Here is a 6887-nt window from a genome sequence, read left to right as displayed (position 1 = left end):
TGTGTCAAGTTCCAAGTAGGTATAGTGCATTCAAAGTGACTGTCTACATGGATCCAATAAATGAGATAACACAGAAACCTCATTCATTCTAGAAAATGCAATCTGGTGTATTGGAGACAGCCTAGAAAGTAGAATATTTTAATAGCCACATTTTTGAGCACTTAGAATGTGCCATGCATTTATATGTGTTCTCATGTAATCTTTTTTTTTTTTTTTTTTTTTTTTTTTTGCGGTATGCGGGCCTCTCACCAATGCGGCCTCTCCCGCCGCGGAGCACAGGCTCCAGACGCGCAGGCCCAGCGGCCATGGCTCACGGGCCCAGCCGCTCCGCGGCATGTGGGATCTTCCCGGACCGGGGCACGAACCCGTATCCCCTGCATCGGCAGGCGGACTCTCAACCACTGCGCCACCAGGGAAGCCCCTCATGTAATCTTTTAACACTTCTGCGAGGTAGTATAGACCCCAAAGACTGAGGCTCAGTGACAAGTTTGTGGATGGAGAAAGTGATTTTCAGTTTGACCTGTGCTAAAAACAAGGCAGATCTCCTTGGATGTGTCTTTTTGCCACAGTGAAAATATACCTCTTTATATTTATCTGTCCAATGGGTCCTCCTGATTTCCCAGGGTAAGTTTCAAGATTAGCTAAGAGAATAAACATGAAATTACTTTGTAAGATGCTATTTAGATATAATCACACCTCCCCCTATACCTACACACACACAAACACACACAGGCACATACACCCTAATTCACCTAGTAACTTTAGGAAATTTATTTATTTAATATTTCTGACAACTGCTAACCAAGAAAAGATCTGGGAGTAGGGACCCTGGCTTTAGCCTTTGTTCGAGTCCTGCCACTCCCTCTTCAAGCCACACAAAAGAAATGCGATATTAATACAAAGTGCTGTCCTTTCAAATGCAGCTTCCTCTATGTTCTTCCTAATTAGAAATTCCATACTCCATCCTGGCTCTGTGCTGTGGTTTTACATCTGTACATCTCAATTTTTGACTGTTTGCCTATCTATTGGAAATATAGACACAACTAAAATACTTGTGCTTAGAATATTGATGACATTCCAAGTCTCTGTGAATGTTAACTAGGATGTGTTATCTACAAAAGAGAAATGGTTAAAATTATAATTTGTTTCTTGTTGTCTTGTGGGATTTTGATTCTGTAGTGATACTCTTTTTTTTTTATAAACAGCTTCTTTTACACTTGATAATAGCTCATTTCTGTCATATATGATGAGGGCTTTGTATATCAGAGCAAGCCAAAGGCTGGAAACTTCTAGGCAATTTGGCATTTGAAGAAAGATTTCAATTCTTGATTTTAAAAGTTTGCATTTAAAGCAAACTGAAATGCTATTTGATATAGTCCTACACCAGCAAGTATTCTATTCGTGTCTGGTTCAAAAGAAAAAAAACAAATTTGCAAAGTTCTAATTTATTTACATTAAAAAACAAACAAAATTTTTAAAAATCTACTTGCTTTGAAAAAGGCCATCTGAGGTTTGCAGCCTCCCTTTAGAAATAAAAGTAGTGTTTTGTCAATGGCAAAACAACCCCAAATATCAAAGGTTTCATGATGTTGAAAACTAAGATCCCAGGAGGTCTGAGGGAATTTGAGTTAAACATACATATTCTCTTAGCTTTTAAAGGCTTCAGATGTACATCCAAAAATTGCAAGGCTGTCTTGCCGCAGAAGCTTTCTAATGTCTTTAGTGCACTGATGAATAGAAATGAGTCAAACTGCTCTCAGGAAAATCACTGGAAGGAAGCATGGTTGTTCCTTCATAGGTACTGACCAAATCAGGAAGGGCTTAGAAAAGCACAGGGATACACATGCTTTAACCACAGTTCTCACCTTCATATGGATCTCATTGTTCCCTTGGATCTAGTCCTGCTGCCCTCACTGAGTCCTCATCATTTAAGATCTTGTATCAAGGAATCATAGAAACTCATGGCTGAAAGGGAACTTAGAAGTTATCCAGTTCAATTTCCTTTTAAAGCTTCAATTCTTTCTATAGACTATGGGTCACATGTTCATCTGGCTGGTAATAAGAATCTTCCGTGATTAGGAATTTATCATCTTCAGTGTAGCCTGGTTCTTCAGATGGTTACCACTCAGAGCCTTCTCTATCATACAGAGTTGTCATTTATTCTCTTCTAGATTCCTTTCTTCCTTCCTTCTTTCATCCTTTTCCTTAACCCTTTCTTTCTCCTTCCTTCCTTCCTTCCTTCCTTCTTTCCTTCCTTCTTTCCTTTCTTCCTTCCTTCTTCCTTCTCTTCTTTCCTTTTCTTCCTTTACAAAGTTTATAACTATGACAAGTGCTATGTGGTAAAATCTGGGAAGTCATACCTAAGGGCAGGATTAAGGTTTAATTTTCTGCTCTCAAATATCTTACCTTTTGTAGTGATAACAGGAAATACAATACTGGGGTGTGTATGTGTTGACACAGAGAAGAAACAAGGTGCTGTGGGAATATGGAAATAGGACATTCGATCCATTCTTCCATGAGACTATGCCTCCTAGTCACCTAATAAATATGGGTTAATCAAACAATTGGGAAATGCAGTGGGAATTTCTTTTTTTTTTTTTGGGGGGGGGGTGTTGCCAGAACCCATTCCTTCTTTGACATTGAAACATTTTTCCTTAGAAAATGACTTCTCCACCTTTGTGAATAGTCTTGGTAGGATGACAAGTCCAGGTGAACAGACCCTACCAAAGGGTGGTAAAGGACCTGATATGAGCAAGGCCAACTACAATCTTTCTGTAGGGATTTTGAATCTTAAGCAGAGTGACAAAGTGATGGAGAAATCATTTAGGGTAGATATTTTTTAACTAAAAAATTTACATTGAGTCATAATTGATATACAACATTGTGTAAGTTTATGGCGTACAATGTGCTGATTTGATACATTTATATATTGCAGTATGATCACCACCACATGTTAGCTAATACCTCTATAAGATCACATTACTATTATTTATTTCTTTTTTGTGGTGAGAATGTTTAAGATCAAGTTTCTTAGCAATTTTGAAGTATATAATACAGAAAAATATGGGACACTTCAGAAATTTGCATATCATCCTTGCTAGGGATCATGCTAACCTTCTCTGTAACATTCCAATTTTAGTATATGTGCTGCTGAAATGGGCACTGGGGTAGATTTGTTATGTGTAACTTAGATAAGATGGATAAGATGGTCAAGGGTTTCCTGTTGTCCAGATTCAGAGCACTGCTCTGGTTTTGTCTATGCTATGAACTACACAATACCTTTCCAATATATTTCAGTTATTTTTAATCTAGCAAGAGGTAAAAATCAGTCATTGTTAGTCAAATTTGAGGAAAGAGGTGAGGATGTAGGGATTGAATTTATTGGGAAACAAAGATGGAGAGACCAGAAGAGAAATACTGATTAAATATCTTATATAATCTTCTCAAGAGCTGAGGAGTCAAGGCATCAAAGAATTTTATTCCTGATTCTCATCTCTATCCTTATTTTTATAGAAGTGGACAATAATGTCCAAAGATCTTAAACCATTCACTCAAGAATGTGGGGGCTTCCCTGGTGGCGCAGTGGTTGAGAGTTCGCCTGCCGATGCAGGGGACGCGGGTTCGTGCCCCGGTCCAGAAAGATCCCACATGCCGTGGAGCGGCTGGGCCCGTGAGCCATGGCTGCTGAGCCTGTGCGTCCGGAGCCTGTGCTCCACAACGGGAGAGGCCACAACAGTGAGAGGCCCGCGTACAGCAAAAAAAAAAAAAAAAAAGATATTACAAAAACTAATAAACAAAATGAAAACAAAAATATAGAAGTGACCACACAGAACTCTTAGTAAGAATATTTCAATATCAGCAAATTTATTGATGTAGTTCAATTAAAAAACATGAGCATCTCAATAGAATTAGAAAAACATTTGACAACATTCAGCATCTCTATCTGATTAAATATAAAACATCTCTAGAAAAACTGAATAGGGAACTTCCTTTACTTTTTAATGGCTACCTACTAATAACAAATAGAAAACATCATACTAAAATGTAAAAAGGCATGACGTTTACTTTAAGGTTAGAAACATGATAACTATTCCATCTTTTACTAATATTGTTCAGTGTGTATTGAATAGTGCACAATGCATTAACAAAAGCAAAAGAAATGAGAAATTTAAAGATTGAAATGAGTCAAAAGTATAATTAAATGCAGATGACAGATGGTGTAGGTAGGATATCAAAAAGAATCACCAGAACAACTATTGACACTAATTAGAAAATGGAAACAAAATTTCTGGCTACACATTTAATATAGGCATAACCCAGTTTTATGGCACTTAGCTTTATTGTGCTGTGTAGATATTACAAATTGAATGTTTGTGGCAACCCTGCATAGAGTAAGTCTATCAGCACCATTTGTTTTTCAAAGGCATTTGCTCGCTTCCTGTCTCTATGTCACATTTGGTAATTTTTGTAATATTAAAACGTTTTCATTATTATGATATTTGTTATGGTGATCTGTGACCGATGATCTTTGGTATTACTATTGTAGTTGTTTTGGGATGACATGAACCATGCTCATATAATATGGTCAACTTAACAGATAAATGCTGTGGTGCTCTGACTGCTCTACCAACCAGATGTCCCCCCTTCATCTCCCTCCCTTTTCTCAGGTCTCCCTATTCACTAAGACAGAACAATATTGAAATAAGGCCAATTAATAATCCTACAATGGTCTCTAAGTGTTCAAGTGGAAGGAGTTGCACATCTCTCACTTTAAATAAGAAACTAGAAATGTTTAAGTTTAGTAAGAAACCATGTTGAAAGCCAAGATAGGCCAAAAGAGAGGTTTCACATGCTGAAGAGTTAACTACATTGTGAATGCAAAGAAAAAGTTCTTGAAGAAAATTAAAAGTGCTACTCCAGTGAACGCAGGAATGATAAGAAAAGGAAACAGCCTAATGCTGATAAGGAGCAAGTTTTAGCGGTCTGGATAGAAGATCAAAGCAGCTACAACATTTCCTTGAACCAAAGTCTAATCCAGAGCAAAGTCCTAACTCAGTTCAATTCTATGAAAGCTGAGATATATAAGGAAGCTGCAGAAGAAATTTTGAAGCTAGCAGAGGTTGGTTCATGATGTTTAAGGAAAGACACCATCTCCATAACATAAAAGTGCAAGGTGAAACAGCAAGTGCTGATATAGAACCTGCAGCAAGTTATCCAGAAGATCTAGCTGAGATAATTAATAAAGGTGGCTATACTAAACAACAGATTTTCAATATATATGAAACAGACTTATATTGGAAAATATGCCACATAGGACTTTCATAGCTAGAGAGGAGAAGTCAATGCTTTGTTTCAAAGTTTCAAAGGACAGGCTGACTCTCTTGTTAGGGGATAATGCAGCTGGTGACTTGAAGTTGAAGTCAATGCTCACTTACCATTCTGAAAATCCTAGGGCCCTTAAGGATTGTACTAAATCTACTCTGCCCATGCTTTATAAGTGGAACAACAAACCCTGGATAACAGCACACCTGTTTACAACATGGTTTAATGAATATCTGAAGCCCACCTTGAGACCTACTGCTCAGCAAAAAAGATTCCTTTCAAAATATGACTGCTCATTGACAATAAACCTAGTCACCCAAGAGCTCTGATAGAGATGTACAACAAGATTCATGCTGTTTTCATGGCTGCTAACACAACATCCACTCTGCAGCCCATGGATCAGGGAGTAATTTCAAATTTTAATTCTTATTATTCAAGAAATACATTTCATAAAGCTATAGATGCCATAGAGAGTGATTCCTCTGATGGACGTCAACAAAGTAAATCGAAAACCTTCTGGAAAGGATTCGCCATTCTAGATACTATGAAAAACATAGTATTCCCATAGTATTCCCATAGTATTCCCATAGAATTCCCATTATTCATGGGAAGATGTCAAAATATCAACATTAACAGGAATTTGGAAGAAGGATGACTTTTAGGGGCTCAAGACTTCAGCAGAGGAAACAACTGCAGATGTGGTGGAAATGGCAAGAAAAGTAGAATTAGAAGTGGAGCCTGAAGATGTGACTGAGTTGTTGTGATCTCATCATAAGACTTTAATGAATGAGGACTTGCTTCTTATGGATGAGCAAAGAAAATGGTTTCTTGAGCTGGAATCTACTCCTGATGGAGATGGTGTGAAGACTGTTGAAACGACAACAAAGGATTTAAAATAGTACATAAATGTAGTTGATAAAGCAGCAGCAGGACTTGAGAGGATTGACTCCAATTTTGAAAGAAGTTCTGTGAGTAACATGCTATCAAACAACATTGCCTGCTACAGAGAAATCATTCATGAAACAAATATTCAATCAATATGGCAAACCTAACTGTTGTCTTATTTTAATAAATTGTCACGGCCACCTCAACCTTCAGCCACCATCACCCTGACCAGTCAGCAGCCATCAACACTGAGGCAGAGAACGTTTTGCCTATGTTCTCTTCTAGGAGTTTTATGGTGTCTTGTCTTATATTTAAGTCTTTAAGTCATTTTGAGTTTATTTTTGTGTACGGTGTTCTAACTTCATTGATTTACATGTGGCTGTCCAACTTTCCCAGCATCACTTGTTGAAGAGACTGTATTTTCTTATTGTATATTGTTGACTCCTTTGTTGAGGATTACTTGTCTGTAGATGCATGGGATTATTTCTGGACTCTCTATTCTGTTCCATTGATCCGTATGTCTGTTTTTGTGCCAATACCACACTGTTTTGAATACTGTAGCCTTGTAGTATTGCCTGAAGTCTGGGAGGGTTAAGCCTCCTGTTTTGTTCTTTTTCCTCAGGATTGTTTTGGCAATTCTGAGTCTTTTATGATTCCATATAAATGTTAGGATTATTTGT

At 37.6% G+C, this 6887-nt stretch overlaps 1 non-coding gene and 1 pseudogene across 1 annotated transcript; one reads left to right on the top strand and one right to left on the bottom strand.

Annotated features, from left to right (window-relative positions):
- Window positions 1–3057: 3057 nt before the first annotated feature.
- LOC116758923 lies at window positions 3058–3163 on the bottom strand. The gene has a single exon (XR_004351304.1). It is a non-coding gene; the product is annotated as a U6 spliceosomal RNA (small nuclear RNA).
- A 1562-nt stretch (window positions 3164–4725) lies between these two features.
- Window positions 4726–6449, top strand: LOC116757485 (annotated as a pseudogene).
- Window positions 6450–6887: the final 438 nt, after the last annotated feature.

Source organism: Phocoena sinus, chromosome 8, assembly GCF_008692025.1.
Source record: "Phocoena sinus isolate mPhoSin1 chromosome 8, mPhoSin1.pri, whole genome shotgun sequence".
NCBI lineage: Eukaryota > Metazoa > Chordata > Mammalia > Artiodactyla > Phocoenidae > Phocoena > Phocoena sinus.
This window is presented reverse-complemented; position numbering and strand designations above follow the sequence as displayed.